This window comes from Arachis hypogaea, chromosome 10, assembly GCF_003086295.3.
Source record: "Arachis hypogaea cultivar Tifrunner chromosome 10, arahy.Tifrunner.gnm2.J5K5, whole genome shotgun sequence".
Lineage (NCBI taxonomy): Eukaryota > Viridiplantae > Streptophyta > Magnoliopsida > Fabales > Fabaceae > Arachis > Arachis hypogaea.
The window spans coordinates 48014815-48032596 of record NC_092045.1 but is presented as its reverse complement, the minus strand read 5'-3'; positions in this window follow the sequence as shown (position 1 = coordinate 48032596).

Below are 17782 nucleotides of genomic sequence, written 5' to 3'. Positions count from 1 at the left end.
AATTACTATTGTTCTTCTATTCAATTAAGCTTATTCTTGTTCTAAGATATTCATTTGCACCCAAGAACATGATGAATGTGATGATTATGTGACCCTCATCATCATTCTCACTTATGAACGCGTGCCTGACAACCACTTCCATTCTACATGCAAACAAGGCTTGAATGTTTATCTTTTGGATTCCTTAATCAGAATCTTTGTGGTATAAGCTAGAATCCATTGGCGGCCATTCTTGGGAATCCGGAAGGTCTAAACCTTGTCTATGGTATTCTGAGTAGGATTAAGGGATTGAATGACTGTGACGAGCTTCAAACTCGCGATTGTGGGGCGTTAGTGACAGACACAAAAGAATCACTGGATTCTATTCCGACATGATCGAGAACCGACAGATGAATAGCCGTGCTGTGATAGAGCGCGTTGAACATTTTCACTGAGAGGACGGGACTGTAGCCATTGACAACGGTGATGCCCAACATACAGCTTGCCATGGGAAGGAGTAAGAAGGATTGGATGAAGACAGTAGGAAAGCAGAGAGACGGAAGGGACAAAGCATCTCCATACGCTTATCTGAAATTCTCACCAATGAATTACATAGGTATCTCTATCTTTATTTTATGTTTTATTTATCTTTTAATCATCAATCCTCCATAACCATTTGAATCCGCCTGACTAAGATTTACAAGATGACCATAGCTTGCTTCATACCAACAATCTCCGTGGGATCGACCCTTACTCGCGTATGGTTTATTACTTGGACGACCCAGTGCACTTGCTGGTTAGTTGTGTGAAGTTGTGATAAAGAGTTGAGATTGCAATTGAGCGTATCATGTTGATGGCGCCATTGATGAACACAATTTCGTGCACCAACCACTAACGTCCAAACTAATGCCCATGCCTAACTCACACTTTTCTGCAAACAAAGCTGAGCCGACCGAAGATTGTAACTGCTTCAACTCAAGATCAAGGGCAGATATCGAAGACTTGAAGAACTCACTAGAAGATCAAGAAGAGTAGTATATATAGGAGTAGTTTTGAACTATAGAGAAGCTTGGCAATTTGGAGAACTACACCTTGTATATTTACTTTTCTGCACTTTTCTAGTCACTGAGGAATGTATTATGTTCTACCATTTTTTATTTCCATTTCCAGAGCTATGAATAACTAAAACCCTTTCATTGGGTTTGGGAGCTCTGTTGTAATTTGATGGATCAATTATAGTTTTCATTCTTCTTCCTCTTTCTTTTCTCTTGATTTACTAGAAAGCTTTCGATCTTAATCTAATTGGTTAGTTGTCTTGGAAAAGAAACTCTCCATAATTGGATCTCCTTTGAGCCTTGGAAAATGGATGAGGAGATCATGCTAGAAATGCTTTCTCATGTTGGACCAAATTGGTATTTGGGCTGATATAGTGACATGTAATCCTCCTAACACTTTGATTTGGAAATACATGTGGTATAATCAGTGACCATACTTCATCTCTTCCTATAAGCAATTAAATCAAGGAATTGGGCAATTGTTCAAGCTTATAGAAATTAGATTGCCAAGGAATTGGGATCCAATCACTTAAGATTGCCAAGGAGATCAATGAATGCATTGATTGAGGAAGAGATGATAATGAACTTGATCCGGAGAATGCAACATCTCCTAAGCCCAATGAATTCTTCATCTTTGATCTTACCATTTCTCTTTACTTTATGCCATTTATTTCCATGTTCATTTTCCCATATCCCCATTTAAGATTCTACACTTTATTTTTTGCAATTTACTTTCCCGCCATTTAATTTCCTGTAAATCTCAACTACATTTCTGTTTAGCTCAACTAGCACACTCTTCCAACTAAAGTTGCTTGACCAATCAATTCCTGTGGGATTCGACCTCACTCTATTGTGAGTTTTTACTTGACGACAATTCGGTATACTCTCTGAAAGGAAATTTGTTGAGAAATAAGTTTTCCTGCATCACACAACAACAAACTTAAATTGCTGTTTATCACCAAGCAATTGAAAATACAGTAGGATAAAAAAAGAAAATTAAGAAATAATGAATTTCACAGTTTTTAATGAAGCTCAGTTACAATTAGATGAGCGGGACTTAGTAGCTTTTAACTTCTGAATAGTTTTGGCATCTCACTATCCCTTGAAACCCAGAAATGGTTGGCATCTTTAGGAACTTAGAATCCATATGATATTATTGACTCTCGTAGTTAAGTTCTTTTTTATTCTTTAACACAACTTTTAGAGTCTTGCCCGTGACCCTAAGCACTTTGTATTCCTGTATTACTACCGGATATATTCATGCCACAAACACTTTACCTAGGTGACCATTTTCAGATTGTGATTCAGCTTTGCTAGAATCCCCAGATAGAGGTGTCCAGAGTTCTTAAGCACACTCTTTTTGCTTTAGATCACGACTTTAACCGCTCAGTCTCAAGCTTTTCACTTGATACCTTCACGCCATAAGCACATGGTTAGGGACAGCTTGGTTGAGCCGCTTAGGCCAAGATTTTATTCCTTTAGGCCCTCCTATCCATAAATGCTTAAAGCCTTAGATCCCTTTACACTTGCCTTTTGGTTTAAAGGGTTACTGGCGTTTTGCTCTTGCCTTTTGGTTTAAAGAGCTATTGGCTTCTTCTGCATGCTTTTTCTTTATTTATTTTTTCGCATTTTGCTCTCTTTTTTTTCGCATGCAAGCTTTTTTTTCTTTTTTCTGCATTTTCTTGCTTCAAGAATCAATGTTTGAGATTTTTCAGATTATCAATAATACTTTTCCTTTTTAATTATTCTTTCAAGAGCCAATATTCTAAAATTCCAACTTCAAATATACACTGTTTATTTCATACATTCAGAAAACAAAAGTAATGTCACCACATAAAAATAATTAAACTATTTTTATTATAAACTTAAAATTCATATATCTCTTAATTCTTTCAAATAAAAATTTCTTTTAAGTAAGGTGAGAGATATATAAAACATTTTACAACTTTTAAGATATCAATGCAAATGATCATAGAACAAGAATAAGCGAACAGATAAAACGTAACAGAAAACAGAAAAAGTAAAACAGGAAAGGAAGTAAAAGAGAATGAGTCCACCTTTAATGGTGGCGGCTAGTGCTCCTCCTTGAGAATCCAATGTGATGCTTGATCTCTTCAATGTCACTCCTTCACCTTTGTTGTTCTTCCTGAAAAGCCCTATGGTCTTCCCTTATGGCTCTGTGATCTTCTCTTATTTCATTGAGGGTGATGGAGTGCTCTTGATGCTCCGCCCTCAATTGCTCCATGTTAGTGCTCAGTTCTCCAAAAGAAGTTCGCCATTGATCCCAACAACTTTGAGGAGGAAAATACATCCTTTGAGGCATCTCAGGGATCTCATGCTGATGCGGATGCACAGGCTCTTGTGCATGCTCTTTGGTTTGCTCCATCCTCTTCTTAGTGATGGGCTTATCCTCCCAAATAGAGATATCTCCATTTATGACAATTTCAGCTGAATCGCATAGATGACAGATGAGGTGTGGGAATGCTAACCTTGTATTGGTGTGAGGCTTCTCAGCTACCTTGTACAATTCTTGAGGAATCACCTCATGTACTTCCACCTCACTTCCAATCATGATGCAATGGATCATGATGGCTCTGTCAATAATCATTTCTGACCGATTGCTAGTGAGAATGATGGAACATTGGATGAATTCCAACCATCCTCTAGCTATGGGCTTTAGGTCAAGCCTTCTTAGTTGAATGGGCTTGCCTTGGGAATTCCTTTTCCACTATGCTCCTTCCACACAGATATATGAGCGCACTTGATCCAATCTCTGATCAAAGTTGACTCTCTTTGTATAAGGATGAGGATCGCCTTGCATTAGAGGCAATTTGAACGCCAATCTCACACTTTCTGGGCTGAAATCTAAGATTCTCCCTTGGACCATGGTGTTCCAATTCCTTAGATTTGGATTCACACTAGTGTCATGGATTTTAGTAACCCATGTATTAGCATAGAACTCTTGCACCATTAGAATCCTAACATCCTGAATGGGATTGGTTAGGACTTACCAACCTCTTCTCGGATCTCTCTTCGGATTTCCAAGTAATCAATCTTCTTGAGTCTGAAAGGTACCTCAGGGATCACTTTTTTTTCTGTTACTACTTCATAGAAGTTATCTTGATGAGCTTGTATGATGAATCTCTCCATCTCCCAAGATTTAGAGAAGGTGGATGTTGCCTTTTCTTTCATCTTTCTAGAGGATTCTCTAACCTTGGGTGCCATAAATGGTAATGGAAAGAACAAAAGCTATGCTTTTCCAACACCAAACTTAAAACTTTGCTCGTCCTTAAGCAAAAATAAAGAAAAAAGAAGGATGGAGTAGAAGAAGAAAATAGAGGAAGATAGAGGAAGAACGGGCTCTTGGCCAAGTGGGGGTGTATGAGTGTATAAGACGTGTGTGTTTGAAGGGTGATGAATAGGGGTATTTATAGAATGGGGGTAGGTTAGGATTTGGTCATGGGTGGGTTTTTGGGTGGGAAATTTGATTTTGAAGTGGGTGGGGGTTGGTGGGAGTTATGATGGAATTGGGGAAGTGAAATAGATGTGATTGGGCTAGGGTTTATAGGGAAGTATGTATAGGGAAGTGTGAAAGTAAGTGGGGTAGGAGAAAGATGTTGTGGGACCCACTGGAACTGAGAGGCTAGGAAATCTAGATTTCTTGCTTCTCTGCACTGGCGTTTGAATGCCCAGGGGCTGCTCCCTGGCTGGCGTTCAACGCCGGCAATGCTGCTCAATAGGGGCATTAAATGCCGAGCAGGGATACTTTGGCTGGCGTCTAACTTTAACACTCCGTCCAGAATATTCTGTTTTCACTACTGTGAAATTCTGTCTCTATTTTGACTGCTGCATATGATTATCACTCTAAGAATAACTAAAAGAAAAACAAAATGAAAGAAAATAAAAGTAATTAATTAAGGTTGGGTTACCTCCCGACAAGCGCTTCTTTAACGTCATTAGCATCACGGTTATCTCCTTACGGAGGTGAGTATTGGCTCAGAATTTCACCCCTTACAGTGAACTTCCTTCCTGTCCTCTCATGAATGAGCTCCACATGCTCTAGCGATAGGACACGACTAACTGTTTGTGGTAAGACTGGATTCTTTGTAAAGACAACTCTCATGCCAGGTGAGAAGCCTTCTGTTAGGACTTTCTTGTCCCTCCAGCCTTTAGGTACTTTCTTCTTAGTACCTTTGTGCTTAGAGCTTGTTGATGGCTACCCAATACCAAACTTAGAATCGGTATCTTGGGGTTCTGCAAAGCTCTGCACAGAAAAAGAGGGTTGAAACACTAGGTGTTGTGCAGTTGTCTCTCTTTTAGAGGGACAATTGGGGTGAGGCATCTTGAAAGAGAAGTGGTCCTCCCCTAGTTGTAGAGGCAGTTCTCCTTTAGCCACATTAATGACAGATTAGCGGCGGCTAGAAAAGGTCTTCCAAGGATGACAGAGTCATCCTTATCCTCTCCAGTATCTAAGACTATGAAGTTTACAGGAATGTAGTGGTTTTCAACTTTTACCAAGACATCCTCTACTAAGCTCTACTGCCAGGATGGGCATTGAATGCTGATGAGCGGATAATTTTATACACTTTTTGGGGGTAATTTCATATAGATTTTAGTACATTTTAGTTAGTTTTTAGTATATTTTTATTAGTTTTAGGAAAAAATCATATTTTTGGACTTTACTATGAGTTTGTGTGTTTTTCTATGATTTCAGGTATTTTTTGGGCTAAAATTGAGGGAGCTAAGCAAAAATCTGATTTAGGCTAAAAAAGGACTGCTGATGCTGTTGGATTCTGACCTCCCTGTACTTGGAATCGATTATTTAGAGCTACAATAGACCAATTGGCGCGCTCTCAATTGGTTTGGAAAGTAGACATCCAGGGCATTCCAACAATATATAATAGTCCATACTTTTCGCGAAGATAGACGACGTAAACTAGTGATTAACGCCAGTTCCATGTTGTAGTCTGGCGTTCAGCGCCAGAAACAGGTTGCAAGTTGGAGTTCAACAGTAGAAATAGGTTACAACCTAGCGTTCAACTCCAGAAACAGCCCAGGCATGTAAGAAGCTTAAGTCTCAGCCCCAGCACACACCAAGTGGGCCCCAGAAGTGGATTTCTGCACTGTCCATCTTAGTTTACTCAATTTCTGTAAACCTAGGTTAGAGTTTAGTATTTAAACAACTTTTAGATATTTATTTTGTATCTCATAACATTTTTAAATCTAAATTTTATACTCTTTGACGGCATGAGTCTCTAAACTCCATTGTTGTGGGTTAGGAGCTCTGCAGTGTCTCGATGAATTAATGCAATTATTTCTATTTTCCATTCAAACATGCTTGTTCCTATCTAAGATGTTCATTCGCGCTTCACTATGAAGAAGGTGATGATCTGTGACACTCATCACCTTCCTCAATCCATGAACGTGTGCCTGACAACCACCTCCATTCTACATTAGATTGAATGAGTATCTCTTAGATTCCTTAATCAGAATCTTCGTGGTATAAGCTAGAATTGTTGGCGGCATTCATGAGGATCCGAAAAGTCTAAACCTTGTCTGTGGTATTCCGAGTAGGATTCTGGGATTGGATGACTGTGACGAACTTCAAACTCGCGAGTGTTGGGCGTAGTGACAGACGCAAAAGGTTCAATGGATCTTATTCCGACATGATCGAGAACCAAAAGATGTTTAGCCGGGCTGTGATAGAGCATTTGGACCATTTTCATTGAGAGGATGAGAAGTAGCCAATGACAACGGTGACACCCTACATACAGCTTGCCATGGAAGGAGCCTTGCATTTATGAAAGTGAGGAAGCATTATGTTACAGAAATTCAGAAGACAAAGCATCTCCAAAACTCCAACATATTCTCCATTATTGAGTAACAATTATTTATTTTATGCCATTTCACTTTTTACAATTGAACTTGAAAAACACTGTTGTTGGTATCCTGACTAAGAATAATAAGATAACCATAGCTTGCTTTAAATCAACAATCTCTGTGGGATTTGACCGTTACTCATGTAAGGTATTTCTTGGATGACCCAGTGCACTTGCTGGTTCGTTGTGCGGATTGCAAAAGTGTGATTGAAATTTTTGTGCACCAAGTTTTTGGCGCCGTTGCAGGGAATTGTTTGAGTTTGAACAACTGACGGTGAATTTTGTTGCTTAGATTAGGAAAAATTTATTATTTTTACTAGAATTGCATCTTTTATTATCCCTTTTTATAAAAACTTTTTAAAAAATATTATTTTTCTTTATTAATTTTTAGTTTTTCTGTGAAGTTTAGTGTCAAGTTTTAACTTTGGTGTCAATTGCAGGCTTTTCTTTGTCTTTCAATTTTTGAATTGCATGTTCTTTGTTTTTCTTTGATCTTCAAATTGTTCTTGTCAATTTTCCTTATTTGATCTTTAGTTTTTCCTATTCTGTGTGTTTTCGTGTTTTCCTTGTGCATTTTCAAAATATTAGTTTTCAAAAAAATTATTTTTATTTATTAAAAATACCTCTTTAAAACACGTTACATTTATAACTCAATTCGCTAGAGCGTTGGTTTATGTTCTTGGTAATTGGGTATCTTTTTTAAAATCTTTTTCAAAAATAATTTTTCTTTAATTGAATCTTCTGTCAAACTTTAAGTTTGGTGTTTTCTTGTTAATCTTTCTTTAATTTTTGAAAATTTTGTTGTGGTTTTCTAAAAATTTTAAGTTTGGTGTTCTTTCTTTTGTTCTTGTTGTTCTTGTGAGTCTTCAAAGTTTTCTTGAGTCTTTTGTGTTTTGATCTTAAAATTTTTAAGTTTAGTGTTCCTTGGTGTTTTCCCTCCAAAATTTTCGAAAACAAGGAGCATTAGATCTAAAAATTTTAAGTCTTGTGTCTTTTGTGTGTTTTTCTCTTTCATCATAAAATTCAAAATTCAAAAAAAAATTATATCTCTTCTACCTACTTTAAAGCAATTATTTCGAATTTTGTTTCTAAAAATTTCAGATTTCAATTTCAAAATTTTTCAAATTTTATCCTTTTAAGATTTGCTTTTTCAAAAAAATATTCTAACCACTTTCTCTCTCCTCACTTTTTCGAAATTTCTCATAAATATTTTTAAAATTATTTTTTATTTTAATTTTTATTTTATTTTATTTTATTATTTAAAAAATTATTCTTCTTATATAATAAAATAAATAAAATAATTCTACATCATTTCCCTTTTCTTCATCATGGACATAAATGGAAATGAACAGTTCAGAAAGACTCTGGGGTCATATGCTAACCCCTCTACTGCTTCATATGGGAGTAGTATCTGTATACCTTCCATTGGAGTTAGTAATTTTGAGTTGAATCCTCAGTTCATCATTATAGTACAGCAAAGATGCCAGTATTATGGTCTTCCTCAGGAGGAACCTACAGAGTTTCTGGCATAATTTTTACAAATTGCTGACACAATACATGATAAGGAAGTAGATCAGGATGTCTACAGATTGTTACTGTTTCCATTTGCTGTAAAAGACCAAGCTAAGAGGTGGTTAAATAACCAACCTAAGGACAGCATAAAGACATGGAAACAGCTGTCAGAAATATTCCTTAATCACTTTTATCCTCCAAAACGGATGACACAGCTAAGGCTGAGCATCCAAGGCTTCAAACAAGGAGATAATGAATCCCTTTATGATGCCTGGGAGAGATACAGAGAGATGCTAAGAAAATTCCCCTCTGAAATGTTTTCAGAGTGGGTGCAGTTAGACATCTTTTATTGTGGGCTTACAGAGAAAGCTCATATTTCTCTAGACCACTCATCTGGTGGATCAATACACATGAGAAAGACAATAGAAGAATCTCAAGAGCTTATTGATACAATTGCCAGAAATCAGCATCTGTACCTAAGTAGTGAACCTTCCATCAACGAAGAGGCTAAAACAGTAACTGCTGAACTCGGTCCTACAGAACAAGTTACTGAATTTAATCAGCAACTGAATTTTCTAACAAAACAGCTAGCTGAATTCAAGGAGATACTACAAGAAACAAGAATGGCTAATATAAATATGGAAATACAGTTGAAGCAAACAGAACAGCAGTTATCAAAACAAATAACAGAAGAGTGCAAAGCAGTTCAATTAATAAGTGGGAAAACATTAGATACCTCACTTCAAGGTAGCACAAAGCCAAGAAATGAACAAACTGCTACCCAAAATCACTCTGAGGACAATCAGAGCCCAGAGAGGAATAATTCTGGTGCTCAAACGCTAGAAAATAGGTGGGAAGCTAGCGTTGAATGCCCAGCCCATGCTTAGTCCTGGCATTCAACGCCAGAAACAAGCAAGGAATTGGCGTTGAATGCCCAAAGGAAGCACAGTTCTGGCATTCAGACGCCAGAAATAGGTAAGGAGTTGGCGTCTAACGCCACTCCAACTTCCACCCCTGGCATTCAAATGCCAGTGGGAGATCAGACACATACAAGTGCTGATAGCAATCCCTCTAAAAAGGCTTCTCAACCCACATCTGTAGGCAATAAACCTACAGCAACTAAGGTTGATGAATACAAAGCCAAAATGCCTTATCCTCAGAAACTCTGCCAACTGGAACAGGATAAGCAATTGGCCCGCTTTGTAGACTATCTCAGGACTCTTGAAATAAAGATTCCATTTGCAGAGGCACTTGAGAAAATACCCTCTTATGCTAAGTTCATGAAAGAAATCTTAAGTCATAAGAAGGATTAGAGAGAAACTGAAAAAGTTTACCTCACTGAAGAATGTAGTGCAGTCATTCTGAAAAGCTTACCTGAGAAGCTTAAGGATCTTGGAAGCTTTATGATACCATGCACACTAGAGGGTACTTGTACCAAGCAAGCTCTACGTGATCTTGGGGCAAGTATCAACCTAATACCTGCATCTACTATCAAAAAACTGGGTTTGACTGAAGAAGTCAAACCAGCCCAGATATGTCTTCAACTTGCTGATGGCTCCATTAAATACCCATCAGGCGTGATTAAAGACATGATTGTCAAGGTTGGGCCATTTGCCTTTCCCACTGACTTTGTGGTGCTGGAAATGGAAGAGCACAAGAATGCAACTCTCATTCTAGGAAGACCTTTCCTAGCAACTGGACGAACCCTCATTAACGTCCAAAAAGGGGAATTAACCCTGAGAGTCAATGAGGATGAGTTTAAGTTGAATGTTGTTAAAGCTATGCAGCATCCAGACACCCCAAACGACTGCATGAGCACGTATATTATTGACTCTCTGGTGGAAGAGGTCAATATGACTGAGAGTCTCAAATCAGAGCTAAAGGATATCTTTAAAGATGTTCAGCCTAATCTGGAGGAACCAGAGAGAATAATAGAACCTCTAAAAATCCCTCAAGAAGAAGAGAAACCTCCCAAACCCGAGCTTAAACCATTACCACCATCCCTGAAATATGTATTTCTGGGAGGAGGTGATACCTTTCCTGTAATCATAAGCTCTACCTTAGAGCCACAGGAAGAGAAAGCACTAATTCAAGTGCTAAGGACACACAAGACAGCTCTTGGGTGGTCCATCAGTGATCTTAAGGGCATTAGCCCAGCTATTGGAGGGTGACACTACGCTAGTGGTTCAACCACAAAGGCGGATGAATCTAGCCATGAAGGAGGTGGTGTAGAAGGAGGTCACTAAGTTACTAGAGGCTGGGATTATTTATCCTATTTCTGATAGCCCCTGGGTAAGCCCTGTCCAAGTCGTCCCTAACAAAGGCAGCATGACAGTGGTTCATAATGTAAAAAATGAATTGGTTCCTATAAGAACAGTTACAGGGTGACGTATGTGTATTGATTATAGAAGGCTCAAAACAGTTACCAGAAAAAATCATTTTACTTTACCCTTCATAGACCATATGCTAGAAAGACTAGCAGGTCATGAATACTACTGCTTCCTAGATGGATATTCAGGCTATAATCAAATTGCAGTAGATCCCCAAGATCAGGAGAAAACAGCATTCACATGTCCATCTGGCGTATTTGCATACAGAAGGATGCCATTTGGTCTGTGCAATGCACCTGCAACCTTTCAAAGGTGCATGCTCTCTATTTTCTCTGATATGGTGGAAAATTTTTTGGAAGTCTTCATGGATGACTTTTCAGTATTTGGAGACTCATTCAGCTCCTGTCTTGACCATCTAACACTTGTTCTAAAGAGGTGCCAAGAGACTAACCTGGTTTTAAACTGGGAAAAATGTCACTTTATGGGGACTGAAGGAATTGTCCTTAGGCACAAAATTTTGAACAAGGGAATAGAGGTGGATCAAGCTAAGGTAGAGGTAATTAAAAAATTACCACCAACTGCCAATGTTAACGCAATCAGAAGCTTTCTGGGGCATGCAGGATTCTATAGGAGGTTTATAAAAGATTTTTCAAAAATCGCCAAACCTCTGAGTAATCTGCTAGCTGCTAACACGCCATTTATCTTTGATAAGGAGTGTCTGCAAGCGTTTGAGACTCTGAAAGCTAAGCTGGTCACTGCACCAGTCATCTCTGCACCAGATTAGACATAACCATTTGAACTGATGTATGATGCCAGTGACCATGCCATTGGTGCAGTGTTGGGACAAAGGCATGACAAGCTTCTGCATGTCATTTACTATGCCAGTCGTGTTTTAAATGACGCACATAAGAACTACACAACCACAGAAAAAGAGTTACTTACAGTGGTTTACGCCATTGACAAGTTCAGATCTTATTTAGTAGGATCAAAAGTGATTGTGTACACTGACCATGCTGCTCTTAAATATCTACTCACAAAGCAGGATTCGAAACCCAGACTCATCAGATGGGTGTTGCTTCTACAGGAGTTTGATATAGAAAAAAGAGACAGAAAAGGGACAGAGAACCAAGTAGCAGATCATCTGTCCCGAATAGAACCAGTAGAAGGGGCGTCCCTCCCTCTAACTGAGATCTCTAAAAAAGTCTTTGAGCCAGGGCAGAAAGTTCTGCTATTTAATTCTAGGCTCAGATTCTTTCCCGGGAAATTGAAATCCCGGTGGAGAGGTCCATATGTGATTACAAGTGTGTCACCATATGGATACGTGGAGCTTCAGGATAATGATTCTAACAAAAAGTTCATTGTTAATGGACAGAGAGTTAAACATTATCTTGAAAGCAATTTTGAGCAAGATTGCTCAAAACTAAGACTTGATTAAAACTCAGTAATAGTCCAGCTAAAGACAATAAAGAAGCGCTTGTTGGGAGGCAACCTAGCCATTTACAAAGCTTATTATTAATTAATTGATTTTTACATCTTTATGTCAATTATCTTCAAGGTAGAATAGCAATTGCTTGAGTTCACAGAGTTACAAAAGCATTCACAGGATAAAACAGCAAAAAGGAAGCTCACTGGTACGAAAAAGCCGGTAAGAGCTGTTTTGGGCGTTAAACGCCCAAAAGAAGCATCTACTGGGCATTCAACGCCAGTAAGGATAGCCATCTGGGCATTAAACACCAGAAAGAAGCATCTTCTGGGTGTTGAACGCCAGAAAGAAGCATCTTCTGGGCGTTCTATACTGCCCACTAGCAACCGCTCTGAGGTCACCGTTAAAAGAGCAGTGATGATCCACTGCATTATGTTGGGAAGAGAAGTGGAAGTTCATCAGCTGATTTCGTGTGAACTTTACATGATTGCAAACAAGAACTTCAAAGATGGTAAATTGGCTTATCCAAGCTTAATATCTATGCTATGTAAAGATGCTGGAGTGAAGATGGGAATAACTGAGTATATCTCAGTTTTGCGACCAATCACCAAAATATCAATGGAAAAACAACAAGTGCAGGATGAACCCATCAAGAGGAGAGCACAGGAATTCCTCCCGGAAATCCCTCAATTTGAATACAGGGAGCATCTTGAAGCAGCTGTTACCAAGTTGCAAGAAGCTATGGACCAAATAAAGGAAGAACAGAATAATCAAAATAGCATGCTTTGCAACTTGCTTAGGGAACAAGAAGAGCAAGGGCGTGACTTGAAGGAATTGAAGCGTTAGAAAATATCTCTTGAAGGAGCAAGCACCCCACAAACTAGAGGAACATCCACTTCCCAAAATAAAGGTTATTGAGTCCTAATCTTAGCTTTACTTCTGTGATAGTTGTTCTTATAGGAATTTACCTTAGAAGTTATATAGGAGTACTAGTAATTAGTATATCTATTTTGATTTTATTTCCAATTAAGCTATAATTTATTTTTCTCATCATCATCAAACATGAATAAAATAGTAGATTTTTAGAATAAAGAGGAAATTTAATTTTTTTCGAGTTCTTAATAAGGAAAATTCTAATTATTTATATGTGGTGGCAATACTTTTTGTCTTCTGAATGAATGCTTGAACAGTGCATATTTTTTATATTGAATTTTATGAATGTTAAAATAGTTGGCTCTTGAAAGAATGATGAACAAGAGAAATATTATTGATGATCTGAAAAATCCTAAAAATTGATTCTTGAAGCAAGAAAAAGCAGTGAAAAAAAAGCAAAAGAGGTAGAAAAAGCCAATAGCCCTTTAAACCAAAAGGCAAGGGTGAAAAGGATCCAAGGCTTTGAGCATCAACGGATAGGAGGGCCCAGGGAAATAAATCCAGGCCTAAGCGGCTAAATCAAGCTGTCCCTAACCATGTGCTTGTGGCATGCAGGTCCAAGTGAAAAGCTTGAGACTGAGTGGTTAAAGTCGTGATCCAAAGCAGAAGAGTGTGCTTAAGAACTCTGGACACCTCTAATTGGGGACATTAGCAATGCTAAGTCACAATCTGAAAAAGGTTCACCCGGTTATGTGTCTGTGGCATTTATGTATCCGGTGGTAATACTGGAAAACAAAGTGCTTAGGGCCACGGCCAAGACTCATAAAGTAACTGTGTTCAAGAATCAACATACTAAACTAGGAGAATCAATAATACTATCTGAATTCTAAGATCCTATGGATGCCAATCATTCTGGATTTCAAAGGATAAAGTGAGATGCCAAAACTGTTCAGAGGCAAAAAGCTACTAGTCCCACTCATCTGATTAGAATCTGAACTTCACTTGAAACTCTGAGATATTATTGCTTCTTAATTTTTTTTATCCTATTTTATTTATCTAGTTGCTTGAGGACAAGCAACAGTTTAAGTTTGGTGTTGTGATGAGCGGATATTTTATACGCTTTTTGGGGCTAATTTCATATAGATTTTAGCACGTTTTAGTTAGTTTTTAGTATATTTTTATTAGTTTTTAGACAAAATTCATATTTCTGGACTTTACTATGAGTTTGTGTGTTTTTCTGTGATTTTAGGTATTTTCTAGCTGAAATTGAGGGAGCTGAGCAAAAATCTGCTTTAGGCTGAAAAAGGACTACTGATGTTGTTGGATTCTGACCTCCCTACACTCGGAATGGCTTTTTTGGAGCTACAAGAGTCCAATTCGCAGGCTCTTAATCGGGTTGAAAAGTAGACATCCAGGGCTTTCCAGCAATATATAATAGTCCATACTTTGCACAAAGATAGAGGACGTAAACATGCGTTTAACGCCAGTTCCATGTTGTAGTCTGGCGTTCAGCGCCAGAAACAGGTTGCAAGTTGGAGTTCAACGCCAGAAACAGGTTACAACCTGGCGTTCAACTTCAGAAACAGCCCAAGCACGTGAGAAGCTTAAGTCTCAGCCCCAGCACACACCAAGTGGGCCCCAGAAGTGGATTTCTGCACTGTCCATCTTAGTTTACTCATTTTCTGTAAACCTAGGTTACTAGTTTAGTATTTAAACAACTTTTAGAGATTTATTTTATATCTCATGATATTTTTAGATCTGAATTTTATACTCTTTGACAGCATGAGTCTCTAAACTCCATTGTTGGGGGCGAGGAGCTCTGCAGCGTCTCGATGAATTAATGCAATTATTTCTGTTTTCCATTCAAACATGCTTGTTCCTATCTACGCGCTTCACTATGAAGAAGGTGATGATCCGTGCACTCATCACCTTTCACAATCCATGAACGTGTGCCTGACAACCAGCTCCGTTCTACGTTAGATTGAATGAGTATCTCTTAGATTCCTTAATCAGAATCTTCGTGGTATAAGCTAGAATTATTGGCAGCATTCATGAGGATCCGGAAAGTCTAAACCTTGTATGTGGTATTCCGAGTAGGATTCTGGGATTGGATGACTGTGACAAACTTCAAACTCGCGAGTGTTGGGCGTAATGACAGACGCAAAAGGATCAATGGATCTTATTCTGACATGATCGAGAACCAACAGATGATTAGTTGTGCTGTGACAGAGCATTTGGACCATTTTCACTGAGAGGATGGGAAGTAGCCATTGACAATGGTGACACCCTACATACAGCTTGCCATGGAAGGAGCCTTGCATTTATGAAAGTGAGGAAGCATTATGTTACAGAAATTCAGAAGACAAAGCATCTCCAAAACTCCAACATATTCTCCATTATTGAGTAACAATTATTTATTTTATGCCCTTTCACTTTTTACAATTGAACTTGGAAAACATTGTTGTTGGTATCCTGACTAAGAATAATAAGATAACCATAGCTAGCTTCAAACCAACAATCTCTGTGGGATTCGACCCTTACTCATGTAATGTATTACTTGGACGACCCAGTGCACTTGGTGGTTAGTTGTGCGGATTGCAAAAGTGTGATTGCAATTTTCGTGCACCAAATGCCTAGTGAGGGGTTCCTTACAGGTGTTCAGCACCAGGCTTGCAGCCAGATTAGACGTTGAACGCCCAGTGATATATCTTTCACTGGCATTCAATGCCACCCCATTCTCTCCATATTCGGTCTCTACCTCCATGGTTATGGCCTTGCACTCTACTCTAGGATTTACCTTAGTGTTATTGGGAAAAGTGTCAGGAGGAGTCTCATGGATCCTTTTGCTTAGTTAACCAACTTGTACCTCCAAGTTTCTAATGGAGGATCTTGTTTCATTTATGAAACTTTGAGTGGTCTTAGTGAGGCTGGAGACTAGAATGGCTAAGTCAGAAAGGCTCTGCTTAGAGGTCTCCATATTCCCTTGAGATGATGGGAATGGTGGTCTATTGTTGAACCTATTCTGGTTCGTACCACCTTGATTGTTATTAAAACCTTGCTGAGGTTTCTGTTGATCCTTCCATGAGAGGTTAGGATGATTCCTCCATGAAGGGTTGTAGGTATTTACATAGGGTTCTCCCATGTAATTTATCTCCTCCACAGTGGGTTGATCAAGATCATAAGATTCTATTTTAGTAGAAGCTTCCTGAGTACTGCCAGCTGTAGTTTCCATTCCAGTCAGACGTTGGGAGATCATATTGACTTGCTGAGTCAAGATCTTATTCTGAGCCAATATGGCATTCAGAGTTTCAACTTCATTAACTCCTTTCTTCTGAGGGATCCCATGATTCACAAGATTTCTTTCAAAAGTGTACATGAGCTGGTTGTTTGCAACCATCTCAATGAGTTCTTTAGCTTCTGCAGGTGTTTTCTTCAAGTGGAATAATCACCTATAGAGCTGTCCAATGAAATTTTGGACATCTCAGACAGGCCATCATAGAACACGCCTATGATAGACCATTCTGAGAGGATGTTATGAGGACATCTCCCGAACAATTGCTTGTATCTTTCCCAAACTTCATAAAGGGATTCACCTTCACTTTGTCTGTAGGTTTGAACTTCCACTCTAATTTTGCTCATCCTTTGAGAGGAAAGAATTTAGCCAGAAAAACATTAACCAGCTTTTTCCAAGAGTCCAAGCTCTCTTTTGGTTGAGAATCCAACCATAGCTTAGCTTTGTCTCTTACAGCAAAGGGAAAGAGAAAAAGCTTGTAGACTTTAGGATTAACTCCATTAGTCTTTATAGTATCACAGATCTATAAGAACTCAGCCATGAACTGATGTGGATCTTCCATTGAAAGTGCATGGAACTTGTAGTTTTGCTGTAGAAGAGAGACTAACTGAGGCTAAAGCTCAAAATTGTTAGCTCTATTTGTAGGTACATAGATACTTCTGCCATAAAAGTCAGTGGTAGGCATGGTGAAGTCACCAAGAACCTTTCTGACATCACCTTTAGTTTCTGCCATTTCTTCTTTTTCTTATTCAAAATTTTCTGAAAGGTTTCTTCTGTAGTACTGTGCTCTAGCTTGTTGTAAGCTTTTCTTCAGAGTCCTTTTAGCTTCAGGATCAAGATCAAAGAAGGGTTCTTTATTCCTGTTCTTGGTCATAAACAAGAAGACAATAAAAGAAAGAAAGGAAGAAAGATTTTTATGCCACTTGGACTAAGAGCTTCCAATGAGATGTTAAGAAAAAAGAAGAGGATAGAAAAGTGAAGATGGAAGATGAGAGAGGAGTAGAATTCAAACAAGTAGAAGTGAATAAGAGAAGAAGTATAAATAAATAAGATAAATAATAATTAAAATATTTTTTGTTTTTATTTTATTTATTTATTATTTTCAAAAATTAAGTTAATAATTTAAAAAGAGTTAAAATTAGTTATTGATTTTAGAAAATAGAAGAGAGAGAAGAAAAGAGTTTTTGAAAATTGAGATAGAAGAGAAGTTGTTAGGAAGTTTTAAAAAAGAGGCGAGAGAAGAGAAGTAATTAATTAAGAAAAAATTTGAATTTAAAATAAGATAAGAGATAAGATAAGGAAAGATTTGAAATTAAAAAATATTGAATTTTAAAATTTTAGATTAGATAAGATAAGATAGGAAATTAAAAAGATTTGAAAAATATTTTAAAAAGATAAGATTTTGAAATTTAATTTTCAAAATGATTTCGTTTTGAAAA